We start from the raw sequence: 23,483 nt of genomic DNA, 5'->3' as shown, positions 1-23,483 counted from the left end.
GTGGTCCAGACAAGGCATCTCAAGCCCACCCACACTATCTCCTGCTATCAAGGCTATGTGCAATGCAGGAGCAGATACAGTGAATGGAGACGAGAGTCTATTAGTTTCTGTACTTTGGGATTTCAAGACAAGTTTTTCCAAATAAATGCATTAACAAAAAGCAACTGCAATCTAATAACAGAAAACAGTACCATTTAGCCTTTATAGTCACACTATCTAGGTTGTATCCAAATTAGACACTTAACAGTTGTGGGACCTGGGAGAAGATGCTTAACTAGGCTATGCCTCAGCTTAGTCTCTTCAGAATGGGGATGATAGCTGTACTCCCCTCATAGTCCTCTCCTAAAAATCACAGATGAATTATCTGCTACATGCAGCCAAAGCACTTAATACAGGGCCTGGCACCTATTGTTACGCTCATTATTATAATTTCATAAAAGAAAGATTATTTGGGAGGGGGGTGTCTGGGTGGCTCAGTCAGTTAAGTGTCTGACTTCAGCTCAGGTCATGATCTGACAGGTCAGTCCATGAGTTTGAACCCCACAGTCAGGCTCTCTGCTGTCATCACAGAGCCTGCTATGGATCCTCTGTCCCCTTCTCTCTCTCTGCCCCTCCCCTGCTCTCTCTCTCTTTCTCTCAAAAATTAACAAAAATTTTTTAAAAAGGAAGATTATTTTAACACCAAAAAAGTAGAAACTATCTCAGAGTAAAGGACAATCCTTCCCAAAAAAACACAGCTGGCAAAGTAAATACATGTGTGTGTATATATGTGTATGATCACTTAAAGTTTCATTTTATAAATGATAAAATACAACGATTTTCTTAAAACCTCTTGGCTAGTTTGCAGATATAGTCAACAGTGTTATTTGAAGTGAAAGTCAAATTCAGCTCTGTCCTATAATCTTATTTAAATGCAGGGTTGAAAATATAGTTTCTCTTAGGCTTATTTTGAAAAATGGAAGTAATACAATGGCAATACACTCAATTCAAATGTTTGGAGCTGATTAAGAAAAGTCAAATATAAATAGCCCCAAGGAGCCATGATAATATGCCAGTTTCAGCCTCAGGAAGGTATCAGGGAGAGGCCTACTGGACAATCCTAGGTCAGAGTCTCTATACCAGGGCCCAATCCATAGACTGGTTGTCCACCATTTACCAGTGACTACTTCTCTAAATACCTAGTTGGGAACTTCTAGCTCTAGAAAGCCTTGAATTACAATACTTTTGCTCCCCTCTCTTTGTCCATTACCCTTTCCTGTCCACCACTTGGAAGAAGAGTGACATAAGATTGGATTCATTACTCTATGTGCTGAGTGATTTTCATACTGTTGACTTTTGGGCTTATGTTACCGTATTTTAATTCTCCCTACATGAAGAGGATGAAGGGCATAGCAGTGTAGATTCCTGTCTGTCCTTGAAACATATTTTATACCTTGAAGCAAGAGAATAAATTGGCCAACCTCTCAAGGTTTCTGCTAGCCTCAGTAACCAAGTACCAAAAGTCACAGTATTAGCTGACAGAATTATATTGGAAAGACACAGAAGCAGGACAATGGATAGTATACTGAAAAATAGAAATTCAAAGACCAAGATTTGGAAAAAAGTTTAGAAGTAGTTGATAATTATAACAATGACACAGTAATCACCATTATTAACATTATCCTCTTTGTCCCTAACCAAAAGGAGTGTTTTAGTCAGGGTGTCAGCTGAGATTCACCATAAGGTTCAACTAAAGACATTTTAGTGAAGGGGCACCTGAGTGGCTCAGTTGGTTAAACGTCTGACTTCAGCTCGGGTCATGATCTTGTGGTTCGTGGGTTCAAGCCCTGCATCAGGCTCTGTGCTGATAGCTCAGAGCTTGGAGCCTGCTTTGGATTCTGTGTCTCCCTCTCTCTCTGCCCTTCCCCTACTCATGCTCTGTCTCTCTATGAAATAAACATTAAAAATTTTTTTAATAAAAAAATAAAGACACTTTAGTGAAGATACTTTTTGTCTAGATGTCGGAAATAATCAAAGGATGTGGAGGCATCCAGAGACTAGCAACAATGGGAAATCCTAAAGGTCAATGGAAGGAAATAGTGTTGCTGGAGCTCACTGAGAAAAAGCTGGGGCCATGGAAGCCATGGATAGAGAGAGACCCAGCTGCTGATGAGAAAGCAGTTCTAAAATAAGGAGGGAGAGGAAAAGAAATACCCCAAGCCCTCTCTTTCCTCCCTCCCTGGAAGTCTCTGGCCAGTACCTCCCGTTGGGCTACTGGGCAAACTCAACTGGGGGCCAGTGAGCAAGAGGCGTTGGGAGATGCCATCTGCAGGCACAGGACAGAGCAGTACTAAGAAAGGACATGGGGGGCAAACAGAGAATAACCAGAACAAGCACTTACTATCTGCTAGGCCCTGGGCTGGGTGCTTTAGGTAGATTATCTTATCTAATTATCAGAATGCTTCTGTGAGGTAGGTACTACTGTTATTCTTGTTTTTACAGGCATGAAAATTGAAGCTTACAGAGTTTTTTTGGTACTATTTCTATTATAAGCCAGGCTTCAAGAAACATCCTTATAGATCAATGTTTGAGTACATCTGTGGTGATATGCTTGGATTAAATACATTCATAGAAGCAGAAATGCTAGAAGAATGGGAATAAACGTTTTGATTTAGATATAAGTCATCAGCTTATCCATAAATCAGCAAGATAAGCATGAATACCCATGTCCCTGAATCGCCACTCAAATTGGCCATTCATGATAATAATAATAATCCTATTAAGCTAAAGAATAGCTGCTAGCTGTTACTAGAAATGAAAATTTTTATTACTATGAAATTTGAATTTTTCTCATATTGTTCAGTCATTTGAATTTAGTTTTGAGTGACCCATTTATTTTCTTTGGAAAGTAAACATTCTTTAATAACTCTCCATGTTACTGATATTGTTTAAGATTTAAGCTAAAGCAGATCCCTGTTTCTGAGCCTTGTAATTGAGTTTTATGAATTTCTTCCAACAAAGAGACAGAATCGTACACTGTAAATGCATGGGATTGTCAAGTTCCATTTCCCCGCAGAGACTTGTTTCAGCACACCGTCTAGGTTGGCTATTTGAGCTCCCAGTGAATCAGTCTCCTAGTTGGGTCAGCATACTTCAGCAGCATCTATGCAAATGTTTTCGGTGTCTCTCTCTCTTCCATTGTCAATCTTGATAGCACCAGAGAGGTCAGATGGTAACTTGCATGAAATCCCAGAAAGCCTTTATCTGTCCTTTTTTCAATTGCCTCAAGAGCAATTGGTAAAATGAAGTTTGTTTTAATAGTTGAGCCCTTGAAGCAACTCCTTCAGAAAGTATTGTTTCTGAGCATTTGCTTCTCCCCAGTTGATGTCATTAGAATCTGAGTTGAACTGGGATCCAGCTTTCTTGTGTGTACCTCAATGATTTTCTCTCCAAATCCCTTTCTTTTCAATATTTATGCATTCTCATTGGTCAAAGCTACCTGTCAATGTACATTTAATGTTCATTCCTCTGCTAATGGCATGCAGATTTACAATAAAATTGTGGCAAGACTCTTGTCTATATTCCTACCTGACTTTTATTAATGAAATTTTTGTATACATTGTATGTTTGTGGGGTGCCTGGGTGGCTCAGCCCATTAAGCATCTGACTCTTGATTTCAGCTCAGGTCATGATCTCATGGTTCATGAGTTGGAGCCCCACTTCAGGCTCTGTGCTGACAGCGTGGAGCCTGCCTCAGATTCTCTGTCTTTCTCTCTCTCTCTCAAAAAATAAATAAACATTAAAAATATTTTTGGGGCGCCTGGGTGGCGCAGTCGGTTAAGCCTCCGACTTCAGCCAGGTCACGATCTCGCGGTCCGTGAGCTCGAGCCCCGCATCAGGCTCTGGGCTGATGGCTCAGAGCCTGGACCCTGTTTCCGATTCTGTGTCTCCCTCTCTCTCTGCCCCTCCCCTGTTCATGCTCTGTCTCTCTCTGTCCCAAATAAATAAACGTTGAAAAAAAAATTAAAAAAAAATATTTTTAATTGTATATTTGTGTGCAGGTATGTATCAAATGTATTTTGTTTTTTACTATGGGGTTGCGTCCCCAAAATTTTGAAAACCAATGAATTAGCAGGCCAAGGAAGATTTATTACAAGAACTAAAACAATAAGAATGGAGAACTATAGCCGGGTTTGGATGGCCAGGCCATTTCTACAAGTGTTCCAGCTAGTAAAACCACGTGAGCTGGCGCCTGAGCTCCCATTGGCTGCACAGGAGCAGTACTGGCTGCATCTGAACATAAGGAGCATGGAGAATTCCTGAAAACAGCAGCAGGTAGCTCTGTTGGGAACTCTTTCTCCCTGGCTGTACAGGTTCGACAGGGAAAGCCCTGCTTTCAACTGAGAGCAAATGACAGAACTTAGGAGCAGAGTGTGTTAAGCTTTAAAAGACTTTGAAAGCCACGGAACCCTCATTTTATATTCTGGCCAAGAAGGGTGTGTGAAAACCTCCTGGTGTCCAGGATGGCTTGTGAGCTTCTTTCCTTTTCCCCTACCGATACTCCTCTGCTAGATAATCCTGCCTGACATGAGGGATTTGATAGGATAGAAGTATGTTGGCATCCTCAAAATTGGGACCTCCCCATCTTAAAGCTCATCAACATGAAGTCTTTCCTAAGCTGAAACTTGCCCATGATTATCAAATGATATACGGTTGTTCGCGATACAGATAATGTTCCAATAGGGACCTCACTAAATATCCTCTAAAAACTCCTATTATACAAGACCTCTGGCTGAACTTCACCCCTCTGCTAAGGAGTGAAAAAGAATGGTGCTGTATCTTCTAACTTCGCTCCCCAGCTCTACTCTAAATGCTGGAATCATTAGGCAAATTATCCTATTTACCTTGTAAAAAGTTGGACAAAGTGAGGCATCAGCCTCTAGAAGAATGTAATTAATTAAAGATAACTCAGTTGGTTGAATTTAATATCCAACTCTGGAGTGCCTACAAAAGGACAAGGTGACCATCTATTATTAAGTTCTTAGTAGCTTTTGGCTTTCTTTATAACAGATGTTTTCCTGTGTTGGTCAATAGTATCCTATGGGTTATAAAATAAAGAAAGAAGTCTGAACAATTGATTGGCAAATTTCCCAAACTTAGGTCAGCTTTAAGTATATGAGAAATGGTGCTACACCGAGGGCAAATACCAAAAAAAAAATCAATTTGATGTTATAAAATCTATTTTAGTTTGGCTGCATGCTGCCTGAACTCCCACTGCAGAGAATGGCAAGCAGTCAGTGTATAGTTCCAGACATCAATATAAAAAAAGTGTTTATCTGATAGTAGTGCACAATCTCCTTAGATTTGCTATGTAAATTGCTGTTAATACAAGAGAGTTGTTCTGTGTTTATCAGTGGTATTTTCCCTTAGAGTTCATACTCTAACTGCAAAATTATTTTCGTAATGAGAAGATTGAAAATCTATCCTGACCAACATTTTCCAAATATTAAGTGTGATTACAAAAGTATTGAGACTTTCTAAAAAACAGCCATGGAAGGTTGCAAATATCATCTAACTCTACTTTCCTTGTTCAGAATGTAACTGGAGCTCCTTTTTTTTTTTTTTTCCTACTTAACAGTTGTATTATCTTGGGCAAGTATTTTAGACTCTCAGAGCTTCCATTTCCTCATCAGTGAAATGGAGATTTGTCCCACAGATATCTGCTAGGGAAACACAAATGCAGCATCTTTGCAAAAATATTTTTTAAGATTAATGAAATAACATGCAAAGTTTCCAACATAGCAACTAGCTCATAGTAAGTCTTCAATACATGGAAGATGTCATTATGCCTGATTTATATATGGCTCCTTCTACAAGACATAAATCTTACTCTGTCATCTACAATAAAATCTTCAGAAGTGAAACAAAAAATGAAAATACAAAGGACATCATTCTGCCCACCCATCAGCACTGTGCCCTTCTGTCTATTCCTTGCAGTACAAAAAGTTTTGGTGTGTGGGGCGGGGAGGATATCCACCTAATATCTCTGCTTAAGGACCTTTTCAACATGCTATGCATTTAGAATTCTTTTTTTTTTTTTAATTTCAATTCCAGAATACTCTCAGAAGCATAATATAAAGATTCAACAATTCCATACATCACCTAGTGCTCATCATGCAATTAAAATTCTTAATAATCTGGCCTCTACCTGCTCAGCCTAACTTCCATACTGAGAATCTAATCACTGCTGCACCATCTCATTCATGCCTTTTTGGGTTTGAACACAATGCCTCTCTGCTTGCAATGTCTGTCCCTATTCTCCATCTGGCAACCCCCAGGTAATAGCATTTCTTTTTCCCACCTCTACCTTGCACATTTATTCTCTCTTCTGTCCTGTGCTCCAGTATCACATTGTGTATTCTTGATGTATTAAAATTACTTGCTTGCACACTTATCCCCATCAATAGAGTACACAATAGTATCCCAGAGTAGAAACCATGGGAGACATGATTGTTTGGAGATTAAGAGCAGACACTCTAGGGTAGAATAAACTTGGGCTCTTGCCCTTTACCATCTTGGGTGGGCTACTTACCCACTCTAAACCTATTTGCTCATCTGGAAAAAAAGGATCCTACCAGTACCTTCTTTATAGGGTTATCATGAGGATGAAGCAAAATGATGGGCAGTCAACACTTCACATCATATCATAACATCTATAACTGTTAAATGCTTTGCTTATTTGTTTGTTGGTTGTTGTTTATTCATTCCTTGAGTCTTTCTAGTAGCTAAGGCCTAGAACATAGCAGGTGTTTAGTTAAAGTGGAATAAATAAATGAATGGGGACTCAAAAAACGCCTCAGAGTTACATCTCCTTATGTATAAGAAGTTTTTTTTTTTTTTAAAGTACTTCCATGATTCACCTGAATAACATACCGAAGTAGCTTACAATTCCTAAATTGAGAGATGTGACAGAAGAGATGCGATAGAATCATTTTTGGAAGAAAGATGGTTCATTTACAAAATGTATACTTGTTGGAATTTTCATGTTGTTATGATTTAGGTATGACTCAGCAAAAGTGCTACTTTTCTGAAAAGTTGCTCCTATGACTCCAATAGACTTCACAGAGAAAGGCCTTTCCATGGAAAAAAAATCTGATTGCAAAAGTATACTAAATGGGGCAATAATCCCATCTTTGGGTCATCCTCAGACTAATTTGTCTTTTTGTTACCACAATGTCCTCTGGTGTTTTAAAGCTTGTGGGTACTGTTGGATACCTAAATGGGAAGCCAGGTACCTGCCTAATGAGTCCCTAACCTGGGATGAGACCTAAGGACCCTGGTCCAAGATTTGTACCAATGCTTCCCACAATGCCACATGAGTGATAGGAAGACAGACAGGGAAAGAAACCCCTGATTCTTCTATCGCCTTGCATTATTCCAGGAGTTCTGTTAGAAATATGAGAATATGGATCCCTTTTATTTTATGCTTTGCTGTTTTACAATGGGACTTGGTTTAATGGGGCTTATCTGCATTATTATTATTATTATTATTATTATTATTATTATTATATTCATACTTTTAAACAAAACCTCACCCTGTAAATTTTGATGCATTACATCTTGGATTTTTCTTTAAAATTTTTAAGACTTTTTTAAAGAGCAATTTTAGGTTCAGTTAAGAGAAGACACAGAGATTTCCCATCTACTCCCTATCCCTACACATGGGCAGCTTCCCCCATTATCAATCTCCCCACCAGAGTGGTACATTTGTTAGAAGGGGTGAAGCCTATATTGACACATCATAATCACCAAAGGTCCACACTAGGATTCAGTCTTGGTATTGTACATTCTATGAGTGTAACAAATGTATAATGGCATGTATTCCATCATTGTAATATCATACAGCGTATTTTCACTGCCTTAAAAATCCTATGTTCTATCTATTCATCCCTCCCTCCACCCCCTGCCAAACCCTCACTTTAAACATTTTATTTTATTCCTGTGGCTCCTCCTCCTATCCTACTATCTCCTAAATCCACACCCTTGTTTCTTCACTGATAGATAGTATATGGTGTAGACTTTGTTTTGTATATGCAGCAGGCAACATTTTCATTATGTTAAAGATTTGTGCTCTGTACTTTTCCTTAGCAATATGTTCATTCTTTATGAGTCTGGCCCTAAAACTCCATGGATTTTAATTATTCCTAGAGTCTGGTTATACATCAAAAGATCTCTCTCGCTCTCTTTTTCAGAATATGGTGCTTAAATGAAAAGCTGCTAGGTTGTTCACACACTGCTTTGAGGAACAGCTTTTCACAGATGGAAGGGCATAAAAATGATGGGCTGTTATCTTGTAGCCTGAAACTCCACTCTCTGAACACATGAAATATTGATATTAAATCAAGCTGTACCTGGTTTCCTCCATATGAATCCTTCCAAGTTCTTGACCTCTGTTCTATTGCTGTTTCATTTTAATCAGAATTCCAGTGTCAAGGTGGAGATGGGGGGATATGTGGGCTCTGTGAAAGAAAAATTGAAGTTGGACTAGCTTCTTGTGTATTTTTGTAAATTCAGGGATGACATAGAACAGTAAAAATCAGTGTAGCGATGATGTGGTCAAATAGATAAACATTTATTCACTGTGAACTATTGCATGCATTTGCAATGACATCATTGAAAACTGACAAGCAGCACTTCTAATGTTAATATATAAGAAATTATGAAAGAAAATAAATTCTGTATTAGATACTAATTAGAATACTAAAGTATTGTTTTCTACTATTTAAAAAAAAACAACAAAGCTTATAATGGCTCCAACACTTATTTCTCACTCATTACCGTCAAAATGAGTGTTCCTGATTAACTGGGGCTCGCCTCTGGGCACTGATTCAGGGTCCTAGGCTCCTTCCATATTGTGGCTCCACCAGCTTCAACATACAATTTCTAATGTTGCCATATCCCTCTGCATCAATTCATGTGAAGGAAAAGAGCATAGAGAGCCTATCATGGGAGATTTTTTATGCACCAAGCTCAGAAACGCTACGTATCACCACTTTTCCTTCCATTGAAGAGAACTCAGTCTTCTGGCTGCACCTTGGTATAAGACGCTCTGGTATATAGTCATCTGGCTATATGCCCTGGAAAAGGAAGAAAAGCTTGTGTTAATCATCTAGAAGCCTTTGAATAAGAGCACACTTTCAGTAAGAGCATCTTCAAAACTTGTTTTCACTACTCCTGAAGCCACGACCATCCTGTATGCTAACTAACTTGAATTTAAATTAAAAAAAAAATTGTCTTCATAGATAATTTGACAAGATCATGAAACACGTGGGTTTTTTTTTAATATAAAACGTCCCTTCCATTAAAAAAAAAAAAACTTATATTTTCTTTTTTTTTTTTTAATTTTTTTTTCAACGTTTATTTATTTTTTTTGGGACAGAGAGAGACAGAGCATGAACGGGGGAGGGGCAGAGAGAGAGGGAGACACAGAATCGGAAACAGGCTCCAGGCTCTGAGCCATCAGCCCAGAGCCTGACGCGGGGCTCGAACTCACGGACCGCGAGATCGTGACCTGGCTGAAGTCGGACGCTTAACCAACTGCGCCACCCAGCCGCCCCAAAACTTATATTTTCAAGGTGCCTGGGTGGCTCAGTCGGTTAAGCGTCCGACTTTGGCTCAGGTCATGATCTCACAGTTCGTGAATTCGAGCCCCATGACGGGCTTTGTGCTGACAGCCTGGAGCCTGCTTCTGATTCTGTGTGTCCCTCTCTCTCTCTATGCACCTCCCTCACTCGTGCTTTCTCTCTTTCGCTCTCTCTCTCAAAAGTAAATATTAAAAAAAATTTTTTTTAACTCGTATTTTGAATACATTCTGAAAGGCTGTCTGCCCTTTCATTCCCTGTAATTGTCTTACCATTCTGTTTAGAAGCAATATAGTAAAAGGAAGTCATATACACCTGGATTTTCCAACTTCACATAGACAGGAAAGCAGAAACTGTAACCAAACCCATATCTGTCAGTCTTCAAAGCCCAAACCATTAAACTCCAGAGGATTTTGCCTCTCATTGGCTACACTGTGTCTAGTCCAAACTCTGGTTCTTAATATCTAGTAGCACAGCCACAGCATCATGAGGACATGAAACAAAATCAGGAGGAAAGATTTCTGAAGTATTAATCATAAAAACTTTCAGTGTCAGTTATTTCCTGTGACTCCTCTATTATTATTTCAAGTTCTTTTTAATGACACTTGTCCAATCACTTATGTCCATCCTGGGGATAAACTGTACACCTTTTGGAGGTTAACTATTTCAGAACCTGACATACAATTTTGAAAAAGTCACTAATTGGCCCCACGGGGGGCCTAACCACCAACAGGAAGATTACTTTATTTTCCACCGTCACCTTTGTAACCAAATTGTATTTATACAAGTTTTATTTCTAGCTTTAAAAACTTGTACTTCAAAATCAATTTTGTACCTGTTCTTCGAGGTTTGTTAGCAAAATAGAAGGCTGACATTTTTATGCCGAAATTCATGGAAAGCTTACTATCTATCCCTTATATTGGTTCTTGCAAGAAGCCTCTCCCTCTTCCATGTTCTGCTGTGTTAATTTATCAGTTTTAAAAATCACTTGGAAAATCAGAAAAATTTTCAATGTCATTTACATATAATCAATAATTATTTCTTTCTAAACACAGGTTTCTGTGGTTCAAGAATTGAGATTAATTTTGCTGAGTTCAAGAAAAAAAACACATGATGAATTAAATACATATCTTCAGCTTTCCATCTGATTATGAGAAGTTTTTTGAGCATCTATTAAGTGAATACATCAGAACACATTGAGCATAAGAGGAAGAAAAGACATGCTTTGCTTCTAATAAGGCAAAGGTGAAGTAGTAATAGATTCACTCAATATAAACCAAGAATGTATACTAAGTAAAAAATAATAAATAATATAGGCACCTGGGTGGCTGAGTCAGTTGAGTGATTCTTGATTTTGGCTCAGATCATGATCCCAGGGTTGTAGGATCAAGCCCTGAGTTGGGCTCCATGCTGAATGTGGAGCCTGCTTAAGATTCTTCTCCCTCTCTCTCTCTCTCTCTCCCCCCTGCCCTTCTCCCCTACTCATATGCTTTCTTTCTCTAAAATAGAAAAAAAAAAAATATATAAAAAATAAAATGTTTTTTTAAAAAATAAAAATAAATCCTCTCATAAGAAGCAGTAAGTCAACAAATGATAAGTCCTCTTACAGGAAGGCAGCTTAGAGAAGTATTTGCTTTTAGGTTAGATTATGAATCTCTAGAGGAATTATTTAACTGATATTCATAAGCCCTTGATGTGTTATTAAACAAAACAGTTAAGCAAGCTAAGGAGAAATCTAATAATCTGCTTTAATATTTAGAATCCATAAGACTGAGTAAATAAAGTAATAGAAGAATATAATAATTAATTCCATAAATAAGTAAGTTAAAAAAGAAGAAACGCCATTAATGAGAATTATTTTCTTTCTTAGAATTGCCCTATAAAAATGTTTCTAAAAATCCCCTTGATTTAGCAAAAGTAGATGAAAAACTCCTGATAACTTCAGTTTCTGTATGCTTATTTTTCTTGAGTGAGAAAAAAAAGTTGGTTCCTGATTGGATAATCCTTCAGAGAAAAGGTGTTTTGTTTGTTTGTTTATTTGTCTTTTAAATGTTTATTTTTGAGAGAGAGAGAGAGAGTGAGAACGAGAGACAGAGTGTGAGCAGGGTAGGGTCAGAGAGGGAGACAGAATCTGAAGCAGGCTCCAGGCTCCAAGCTGTCAGCACAGAGCCTGACACGGGGCTTGAACTCATGAACCAAGAGATCATGACCTGAGCCAAAGTCGGACGCTCAACTGACTGAACCACCTAGGTGCCCCAGAGAAAAGGTGCTTTTAAGAAATGATCCACAAAGGAAAACCACGGGAGAATGCACATCGATTCCCCAAAAGCAGAACCTTAATAAAATATTTTAGCAGGAAACTTTATTTAGTGATAGTATAGCATAGTGTTGATATCATCAGCCAGTGCTGATGAGTATTCCAACTATGGATATAAACTAAAATTAAAAATACAGATTACTCTTTAGGTAAAAGAATTATTTCACCAAATGAATGAGAGAAGCCTAGGCCTGAGTTACATAGCAATCAGAATATGGCTTAAAAAAGAAAGTGGTGATCAAATAAAGTTGGAAAGCAGCTGCACTCTTGGTCTAAAATCCCTTTCAAAATGTAATGTCACCAAATTGACAGATTATCAGTTTGTTTTGATTCGAGCTGTCTCAATTCTACAATTAAAAATTTGCACTCCGAATGTAAAATGATCACAAGCAATGTGGTAAAGGTGACACACTTCTGGACCGAGTCCACATGCACCGTTGATTATTCCTCAGCCGTGTGACCTTGGGCAAATCCTTTTAACCCTCTGTGTCTTGCCCTGAAACAGTATGTATTGGAGGGCTCTGCATCCTGCCTGCTGCCTCCTACTGTCCATCACTCTGCTCTCAGGGTTCTGACAGGCTCGTGACCCGAAGATGCTGGCTGACTGTGGTAGGGTGAGTCTGGAAGATGGGTGGTCACACAAGAGAGCTCTGGAGGGAAACTATACTAAGATGAGGTCTTTGAAAGTTTTTAGAAAAGACAGCTCATGCATTTCCAGAGTCATAAATTGTCACACAAAGCCAATGATCTCATTTTAGTGATATTTGCTATTGAAAGAAATATGGATAACAACTTGTCTTAAAATCATTTCATGATGTTGTGGTAAATAATATCAAACTAGCCTGGAGCGCTGGCATTTTACACCGCCTTTAAATATTAACAAACAAACAAAAAAGAGACCTCTTGATCTTCCCTGAATAAAAACAGGTGGAAATGTAAAATCATCATATCTATTTGAAAATCAAGAGTATATCTCCATTTTTGTCATGAAGTACAGTGCCATGTTTGCAAAATTATTTTTATTTTGTATGTACCCTGTAGTGCTCAACATTTTAATTGCTACTTCCTCAATAAAATTATTGGAACTCTTCCATCTTGCCATTAGCACTTGCAAAATAACTGTTAACAATATGTTATCCAGACACAGAAACTTTATAATTAATGTTGGAATAGTCTTCAAAGTCTAGTGACTAAAATATATCCTATAAAAATTACTGGACTTCATTCAATGCTGTTCTGCCATTTTAAAGTTCAATAAATGTGTTGAGAGGGAGATATTTGGCAACCTAAGTTGGGCAGTCTGGCAGCGAGAACTGAGATGCTGGAAGTTTTGATTTCTGTTGTGTGGTAAATATACCAAAAGCCTCCAGGGTTTTAGTGCAACCCCTGAACGGCTAAGGGAGATCTGACCAAATGCAACTCCCAGTGGGAATCTGAACAGTCATTCGGGGCTATATTCCCACCTTGTCAGATGATGAGGCGCTGGGACAGGTTCCATTTAAGCAATAAAACACAACAGGCCATGTATATATCTGGGTGATTATAGCATAACTCAGATTGTGTTATAAGTCATGAGGCTGAAGGCCAAGTGTCTTAACTCCATGAGAAGTGCAATATTGGCCCTGAAACACACTGCCTGAAGTGTCTTATTGCTGTCAAGAAATGGAATTTCTACAGTACATTAAGAAAAGGAAAACACTTAGCACAGTGGATTTAAAATAACCATGGCTATGACATCACTGACAGCTAATCAAAACTCTAATTGCAACCAGAGTTCTGAGGCTATTGTATAAAAGGTCTTAACAGACACAGCCATGGATACAAGGAAGAACAATGCCTATGCCATGAGAAGAACCCCAGTAGCACAGGATCTTGAACAAAGAATGGGATAGTTGGCAGTTTTCATTCTCATTAGCAGTGAATTGGTAACACTGCAGTTAACTAGCCTTGAACAATTAAGCCAAAAAAAAAAAAAAAAAAGCAAGCAACGCAAACACTTTTAGAATATTTTTCATCTTCATTCAATTCAGTTTCAATATTCATTTTCATACAGTTAAATATGTCTTTAAACAATTAAGGGATGAGACAGCATCAATGCGGGAAAAATCCAGTTCAGATGCCTTGGAAGAAATGAAAGATTATAATGAACTGAGAAGAGTTTGGGGGTCACATGTTGCTCATGATCCATGCAAGGAATTTCCAGTGATATTAAGTTGAAGTTATCCAAAAGGACTGAAGTCACTATGTGGTCATAAGGACCCAGTTCAGATTTTACATCTGAATCTGCCTAACACCACAAAGTGGAACGCACCATTTCAAGGTCCAGTTAACAGCCTCAATAAATTTAACAATGCCAAAGCACACACTGAGAGGTATGTTCAGAAGGTGCCACAGGGAGGCATATAACATCATAAATGAGAGTGAAAAAAGAACTTGTCTCAGGAGTCAAAGGATTTGGGCTTAATGATTTTCTGGGTCACCATGGATAAGTATTTAATTTTTGTGGGCTTTAGTTTCCCCCCCAGTGAGCTCTCCTTGGACTCTGGTTATAGGCATTCCTTCCTTAGACTCAAAATGAAGCTACCTAGCCATTTCCTGCAAGTTCACTGACAAAGTCATAATGAGGTAAAATATATGGAAGAGATGCTGCCTTTGTTTTTTTTTTTAAGTTTATTTATTTATTTTGAGAGAGAAAGCAAGCATGAATGGGGGAGGGGCAGAGAGGGAGACAGAGAATCCCAAGCAGGCCATGCTATCAGCACAGAGCCTGATGCAGGGCTTGATCTCACTAACCACAAGATCATGCATGACCTGAGCTGAAATCAAGAGTCAGATGCTCAACCAATTGAGCCACCCAGGTGCCCAAAGAGATGCTGCCTTTGATACATCGTGGGACATACATGTATATTTGTAAATAAAATTTACATAAGAACTTTGTCACCAGTTTCAGCAAAGATAACCTTACAGACAAGCAATTATCAATGCACTTTTACTAATGGTATTAGAGCAGCAAATTTTTCATGTTCTTGTGGGTAAAAGCAAGTAGCAGTTTGTCCCATCAAATAGTACACTTAACTTCTGGAACAAAGGCCTCACAAAATCATGTTTCTCACTTTCTTCCCAATTTATGGAAAATTTTTCTCTATATCAGATCTGTCAGCCATGGCTATACTAATTTACAGGTAATAATTGTATGCTACCTGTAACAAAATATTTCTATAGTTTTGTTTATATATATTTCTAATAATCTTTATATCAGTCTGGCTTTTTTTGTTAAATGAGTAACCAAATGACTAAACTTGGATATAAATAAAATTTCAATTCCTTAAAAATATCATCCTCTTATTTTTATGAAATAGAGCAAACACTTATTTCATTATGTCAAAGTTTTGTATATATTGAGATTTTAAAACTTAGCATTTGTTCAGCCAACCCATTTAAGATAGTTAAGAATCCTGCTGGTTTTAATGACTTTAGTGGTTTAATATATATTTTAGTATAACTTGAAATGATCTGCATTTCTAAGTTCCAATTTAACCAATGATCCTATAACAGATCTTTCAAAAATAAAATTCACAATTATAATAACCTTTGTTTTGATAATACAAAGAACTAGATTCCAATATATATTCAATTAATGACAGGATGTAAAATATTGTCACAATTTCCAAGCTTGTCACTGAATATGTTCAATAAAAAATGTTTAATTAAAACCATTATTAAAAGAGTGTTGTGTCCTGTAAAAATGAAGTATTACACAGACATGAGCATTAGGTTCTAATGACCAGCTAGTAACCTATTAGTCAGAGCCACTAAAAATGATATTATCTTTTGTTGTGCATCAATGCAATAAATACGTGTAAAGCTGCTTTCAAAGTACATGCTGCACATCTCCAGTAACAATGTAACAGTTTCACCTTTGAAATGGCCTGGCTGGGATCAAACACGGGCTGCCAAAATTCCCAGTTATTTGAATGGATAAATGGCCTGGATACGTTAAGTCCACAAAGCAGCTCTCTTATTCTAGACATTGTTTATAACATACTTGTTAGAGAAGTGTTGCTGGGTTGTTCAGGATATTTGGCTAAAGGATCCAAAATATGCATATTCTTCACCCACAATCACCCTTCCTCAGAGGCTCCTGCTGAGACACAAGTGCTAGCGCACACACACGTAAAAGGGAAGCAAAGTGCAAAGCACTAGGAGTTTTGTTTCTCTTTTATTGGCTTAACACTACCCAATCACGTCCAGTGTGAAGTGAAGGTTAAAGTAGGTTGGATTGTGCATGCAGCATAGTCTAAACAGCTAAGTGGAACCTCTTCTTATCCCTAACCCCTAATCCATATTAGGCTGTTACCATCTTCTGACCAGTCATACGGTACAGAAATCAAAATGATGACTGACAAGTAGAGGCATGCTTTGATGGAGAAACCAGACACATTTGGGCATCTCATTGCATAGTAGCCCAATGGAGGACCATGGAAGAGAGCCCATGAACGCGTGAGCATGAACACAATAACTCTGATCATCAGACCACCAATCAATCATCCGCAACTGAACAATTGGCTTGACAACCCTTCCTTACTTGGGGAAGGGTGGGGAAGAGGCTAAACAGAGAGGGACTGGAAATATAAGATTCTCTCTCTCTGCTTCCATGGCTCCTCTCCTTTCCAACAAACCGTCGACTCTACACGTTTAATACTGTTAATATACATATGCTGGGAAATGGGCAAGAATTGTGAGACTTTTTAAAAGTGATATATTAGGTGGGGCTAAAAGGAAGTCTGTTTGCCAAGGATATCCTCTGAGGAGTAGCTTCAAGGAAGAGAACACGAGGAAGGAAGAAGTTGTGGGGTGGGCAACAGAGAGCTGGGAATTACCTGGCTGGGTATCTCATCGAGGTCTCTGGACTATAACACACCCTGTGGAGAAGCCTGCTGGCGGCTCATCATTCACTGAAACCTTCTTTCTCCAGCAACCCATATCTTCCATAGAGCAAAGAGATAGTGAAAATGTAAGTCTATACCACATGGGGTGGAGGTGGGGGTGACAAACCACTTGTCCCACAGACAAAGCCTGTCTGCAGTGTAATCGCCAAAACAGTGTAACTTAAATCTTTCTCCCCAGATGAGCAAATCAAATAAGGAAAAGAAAAGAGGCTAAAAAGAGAAATAAAATATTAAAGAAGAAAAGAAATAAAATAGCTTAAAAGAACCCCTAAGAGATGAACCAACCCATGAGTAGTTAGGGTGACAGACACGATAATGGATTGAATACTGTCCCCATAAAATTCATGTCCACTCAGAACTTTGTGAACATGACCTTATTTGGAAATAGGGTCTTAGTGGATATGATCAAGGTAAGATGAGGTCACGGCCTATACCCAGTATGACTGGTGTCCTTATAAAAAGAAGGAAATTTGGGGGCGCCTGGGTGGCGCAGTCGGTTAAGCGTCCGACTTCAGCCAGGTCACGATCTCGCGGTCCGTGAGTTCGAGCCCCGCGTCAGGCTCTGGGCTGATGGCTCAGAGCCTGGAGCCTGTTTCCAATTCTGTGTCTCCCTCTCTCTCTGCCCCTCGCCCATTCATGCTGTGTCTCTCTCTCTGTCCCAAAAATAAATAAACGTTGAAAAAAAAATTAAAAAAAAAAAAAAAGAAGGAAATTTGGACACAGACACACAGGGAAGATGACCATGAGATGACAGAGGCAGAGATTGGATTTAGGCTGACACAAGCCAAGGAAAGGCAAAGATTGCTGGCAACCCCCAGAAGCTAAGAAGAGGCAAAGAAGGATCCTCCCCTAGAGCCTTCAGGGAGAGCATAGCCTTGCTAACACCTTGATTTTGGACTTCTAGCCTCCAAAACTGTGAGGTAATAAAATTGTGTTGTTTCAAGCTACGCAGGCTGTGATAATTTGTTATGGTAGCCCCACGAAACTAATACAAACACTAAGTGTGTATTACTAGAACTTGTATGTTACATTGCTTTCTTCACATGACAATTTATTCCACTCACATTTTTAAAAATAGCCTTTTGCACAGGAAAATAATACTATTTACCTACTCAGAGAAAAACATGCACTTGGATTTTCTTATACTCATGAGAATTGATTGGTACAAAATATTCCCCCCACTTTCTGTTCATTGTTCTTGTGATCATCATCATTCATTTGCAAGTTGGAATATCAGGCTATGAGTACAGGTTTCAATCATGCAGAAGAATATCTCTTTGTGCTATGAGGCCTACGTGGAGATAAAACCTGTAACTCAGCCTCATGAAGACTATTATCTCCTAAATGACCAAATAAATTAACTATTAAGCCATAATGGGGCCATGAGAATCATTATACAGATAATGTGGACAAATTGCAGCATTTCTTTTAAGCATTGCTTTCTTTCCACTATAATATATTATATATTTGGGAATTATGACGTATTGAGAATGAAATAAGCCATGCTTCTATAAGTTGTAGTAGTGCCTTTTTAAATCCTTAAAGAGTTTTTTTCCTCTACCTCATACTACTGATTAAGAATTCCTTCTCTAAATTAGCTTAATTTGCAGCAAGGGATTAATAAATGGGAATAGCATTAACCTTTGGCCTTACAAATACACTCAGAAATAATGATCAGAACTATCCTGCTGGGAGTTTTATCAATCACAAGAATTGGCAAAGGTGGATTTATCATGTAATGGGTCTAATGGGACCCAACCTTTGGTTGCACGTATGTTTTGCCAAGTATCCTGAGTTGAGTGGAGGTTTTGGTGGGAAAGTCGAACCCTCAACATTCTTATCTTGGTCCCAATGTGACTGGCTCCTGAATAAAAATGATAATCACAATGATAATAGTAATGACAATGACAGTTAACATTCATTGAATACTTAATGCCTATGTTTTAGGAACTATACTAAAAATTTTACTTACATTACCTCTCTTAACTTCTATGATATAGGTGCTATTCTTACCACTGTTTCATAAATGAGGAAGCAGATTTAGAGATTAAAAAAAAGGATGGTACCAATAGAGATCCATCCCAGCAGGGAAAGATGGCACCCTCAAAAGGGGCGAATAGAGGGGCGCCTGGGTGGCGCAGTCGGTTAAGCGTCCGACTTCAGCCAGGTCACGATCTCGCGGTCCGTGAGTTCCAGCCCAACGTCAGGCTTTGGGCTGATGGCTCAGAGCCTGGAGCCTGTTTCTGATTCTGTGTCTCCCTCTCTCTCTGCCCCTCCCCCGTTCATGCTCTGTCTCTCTCTGTCCCAAAAATAAATAAACATTGAAAAAAAAATTAAAAAAAAAAAAAGGGGGGGGCAAATAGAGTTTAATGAAGAGACTATTTACAAAGTTGTGGACAAAGTTAGGGGAAACCAACAAGCAACAGTGAGGGCCTAACCCTATCAGGAAGTTTTTACTATCCCCAGGTGAAATATTGCACGGCCAGCTAGCAGAAGCCAAAACCTTTGATAGAAAGACACAGCCACTGTCAAACTGTGACCTGGCAGGCAGGCGGCTAGGAGAATAAATACCCTGACCTCTTTCCTCCCTCTCTCTGATCTCCTAAAGCATTTTCCTTTGGCTGACTCAAACAGAAACCAGAGGGCAAGAGCACTTAATGATGTAGTCCCTAGAGGCCAGCTTTCAGGATACAGAGCAGGGTGGAGTGGAGAATAGATTTGGAGGGGCAAATAGTGTTTATGCAGCACGGGAACTACTCAGAACATACAACTACTCCTCATTGGATGAAGGCAAAATGCAAATGTGGGCAGACTAGATGGAACTAGGCCCTCAAGCCCACCTTTGATCGCTCATCAACCACCACTAATTGCTACAGCTCATGACCTGACTCCAACTCTGTTGGGATAAATCAGGACACCATTAGTCCTGTGACCCTGCCAAGCCTCGTCCCTTCTCTATCATTCCTCCCACTTATGCTACTTCAACCTGAACAGCTGATATCTCTTCAAACTCTTATGCTCTGATTCATCAACCACCCCCTTTATGACTGCTGGAAAGTTTGCTTTGTGTTACAGACTCCCAGAGGCAGTAACAAAAATGTGCTGTTCAAATCTACTACTGTTGGGAACAGAACAGGCTAATGCTCCTCCTCTCACTGCTGCCTCTTTGGGCTGCAAATTAAGCTAATTTACACTAAGAGCACACTTCCCACGGGCTCCTCCCAGACAATGACTGAGCACTGTAGGGGCACTCAGGCAGGCCCCATCCTGCAAGAGGTGGGAATTTTCCAGAGCTGATGTTGCTTGAGGCCTCCTCATTAGCCTCATTAGTTCAAGACTCCTCCTTTCCAATCCAATTTCCTTCTCTCTTCTTTCATTCCATAGATGTCAGACCTACATGTAGTCTAAAGGCTCTCTCCACCTTTTCCAGCTTCTCCCAATAAATCTCTTACATGTCTAATTCCATCCTGGCATCTGCTTTCAATAGGCATGAAGTAATGCAAGAGGTACTGAGGGGGGTCTGAGAAAACAGATGGTGAGATGAGAACATGAGGCTGGCTTACTCATCACCTGAGGGCAAAGACAATGCCATCTTGAATGGTAAGTTGAGGCATAGACAGTCCCTGGAATAAGTTAGCAGCTCAACTGCTAACGATTTCATTAGTGGTGATCTGGGAAAATGAGTGGAAGTAAACACCTTGCAGATGAAACAATCCAGGCATTTGAAAGATCTGAGGTAGCAATGACCACAAGAATAGTGAAGGTGGCCACTGCGAGGTGGTTTTGATGCCCTAAGAGGGATGATGAAAAACTGATCCATCAACAGACAGTTAAAAGCTAAGTATGAGAGCCAGAGCATCTCTCCGGTAGCTTACAAAGAGGCCCTTACTTCCTGGAGTGGAAGAGCAGACACAGCTGGGCAGCACACTGCAACTCAGAGAGTTGCATATCAGAGTTCCAGAGATGGCTTGAATGCTCACCCAAGGCAGGTCCTTATGCTAAGGACCCTCTTGGGAAAAACTGAGACCCTCAAATATGGGAGAGAGCCATCTGCATGGACACCACTGAGGATGGATACTGGCTCTGCAGAGCTCCCTTGAGACTGTTGGAACTATGTGTCTTCTCATTTTGTGGAGGGGTCAGAATTTCTTCACTAGTGAGCAAGAACTAGGGAGTGGTACTATTGAGACATGGGAGGTCTTATGTGTAAGAGTGTATCTAGAGCTGAACAGCTTCTGTTGGTGACCACCCCATTGCAGTCTTCCTGTTAACACTGGTATGCTTCAGGACTTGCCCTGGAAGTGGCACCCCAACTTTTCCTCTGTGCCTGCCCACCAGCCTCAGCTTGCCTAAACTCCTGCTGCCTGACAATGACAGACCACTCTGACCCAAGAAACCCAGTAAACATCCCAACCAGTATTGGCAACCACATCTACTCCAGTGATGTCTGAAGCCTAGCCATGCAGAAGGACTCTCCTTCCAAGCTGTTCTTTCCATGGGGATGCTTCCTCAGGCCAAGGGTTCTCTTTGGAGTCCTTTCTATGCCTGGGTGGGTCAGTCAGTTAAGCGTCTGACTCTTGGTTTTGGCTCAGGTCATGATCTCACAGTCTGTGGGATTAAGCCCCACCTCAGGCTCTGTGCTGACAGTGCAGAGCCTGCTTGGGGTTCTCCCTGCCCTTCCCCCCTGCCTCTCTCCCTCTTTCTCAAAATGAATAAACTTAAAAAAAAAATTAGAGTTCTTTCTATATCCTTATAGTTACTCCTCTATATAGTTTAATAATTCTTTATATTAAACTGTCCCTGTTCATATTACATTGTAGTTTCTGTTTCCTGATTAGACTCAGACTGATACAAGGTATCTAGAATGTATACCCAGGTATCAAGAATATAAAATTAAATGAGCAAAAATTTGTTGGTTTGGGGGTACTATCTCCAAGCTAACATATTTATATTTAAGTCCTTGGTAAGGACCCCAGATGATGCCGCAAACTCACTACTAGAGTAGCTCCTAGATGCTTAGAAAAAGTTGTGGCCAATGCTGAGAGGAATGGAAATGTGTGGGTTTGTGGGTTGCCTAGGCTGATGGTACAGGAATAAATAAAGAGGCAAAGGGAAGTGGGCATGCTGGAATAAGATTACATTCCATAGTAGAGCCTACAGAACATATAATTTACTAAGGCCACTAAAAATGCAGTGGTAGAAGAGGCATGAGCATCGCTAGGAGGAATTCATGGTAGCTCTCCTCTGTAGGCTGGGGCTGACTGAAGAAAAGGCAATCATGGAACTAAGCTCATTAATATTTATAGGAGAGATGATGGGGCTGTAAAGTACTAGAGGCTAGGTATATAACCACCAGAAACCAAGATGTTACAATTACCATAATAAAGAACCCAAATAGCCAAAGCAATCTTGAGAAAGAGCAAAGCTGGAGGTATCACAATCCCAGATTTCAAGATATACTACAAACGTGTAGTAATCAAAACAGTGTGGTACGGACACAAAAATAGACACCTAGATCAAGAGAACAAAATAGAGAGCCCAGAAATAAACCAATCCATTATGACAAAAAAGGCAAGAACATACAATGGAGAAAAGACAGTCCCTTTAATAAACGATGCTGGGAAACTGGAAAGCTACACACAGAAGAATGAAACTGTACCACTTTTTTACACCATATACAAAAATAATCTCAAAATGGATTCATTAAATCCATGAAATAAATGAGAGACCTGAAACCATAAAATATCTAGAAGAAAAGTAATCCTAGAAGACAGTAATCTCTTTGACATCAGCCTTAGCAACTTTTTTCCAAATAGGTCTCTTAAGGCCAGGGAAACAAAAGCAAAAATAAACTATTGGGACTACATCAAAATAAAAAGCTTTTGCATAGTGAAGGAAACCATCAAAACAAAAAGGCAACCAACTGAATTGGAGAAAATATTTCCAAATGATATATCTGATAAGAGATTAATATCCAAAATACACAATGAACGTCTACAATTCAACACCAAAAAACCCCAAGTTAATAGAATTAAAACTTTCTCCAAGGAAGACATATAGATAGCCAATAGACACTGATATTCAACAACACTAATCCTCAGGAAAACACAAATCAAAACCACAATGAGATATCACCTTACATCTATCAGAATGGTTAGAATCAGAAAGACAAGAAATAAATAGTATTGGCAAGAACAAGGAGGAAAAGGAACCCTTATGCACCATTGGTGGGAATGTAAATTGGTACAGCTACTGTGGAAAACATTATGGAAATTCCTCAAAAAATTAAAAATAGAAAAAAAAATTACTATACTACAGTAATTCTACTCCTGGGTCTTTACCCAAAGAAAACAAAAACACTAATTTGAAAAGAAATATGCACCCTAATGTTTACTGAAGCATTATTTACAATAGCCAAGATATGGAAGCAACCCAAGTGTTTACTGACAGATTAATGGATAAAGAAGATATGGTATATGAATATATATATATAATGGAATATTACTCAACCATTAAAAAGAATGTGATCTTACCGTTGCAACAACATGGATGGAACTTGAGGGTACTTTGCTAAGTGAAATAGGACAGATAGACAAA

The 23,483-nt window shown here is 39.2% G+C and overlaps 1 long non-coding RNA gene across 2 annotated transcripts in view; it reads right to left on the bottom strand.

The window, feature by feature from the left end:
• LOC111560495 overlaps positions 1-23,483 on the bottom strand; it is a 117,063-nt gene that overhangs the window by 51,912 nt on the left and 41,668 nt on the right. For both annotated transcript variants that reach the window (XR_006597974.1, XR_002742353.2), the window contains 2 exons: positions 8,818-9,116; positions 8,391-8,498 (listed from right to left, as the gene is read on the bottom strand). This is a non-coding gene — a long non-coding RNA (uncharacterized LOC111560495). The remainder of the gene's footprint in view (positions 1-8,390; positions 8,499-8,817; positions 9,117-23,483) is intronic.

This window comes from Felis catus, chromosome B2, assembly GCF_018350175.1.
Source record: "Felis catus isolate Fca126 chromosome B2, F.catus_Fca126_mat1.0, whole genome shotgun sequence".
NCBI lineage: Eukaryota > Metazoa > Chordata > Mammalia > Carnivora > Felidae > Felis > Felis catus.
Note: the sequence above shows the minus strand (reverse complement) of the source record. Positions and strands in the feature narration are given on the sequence as shown.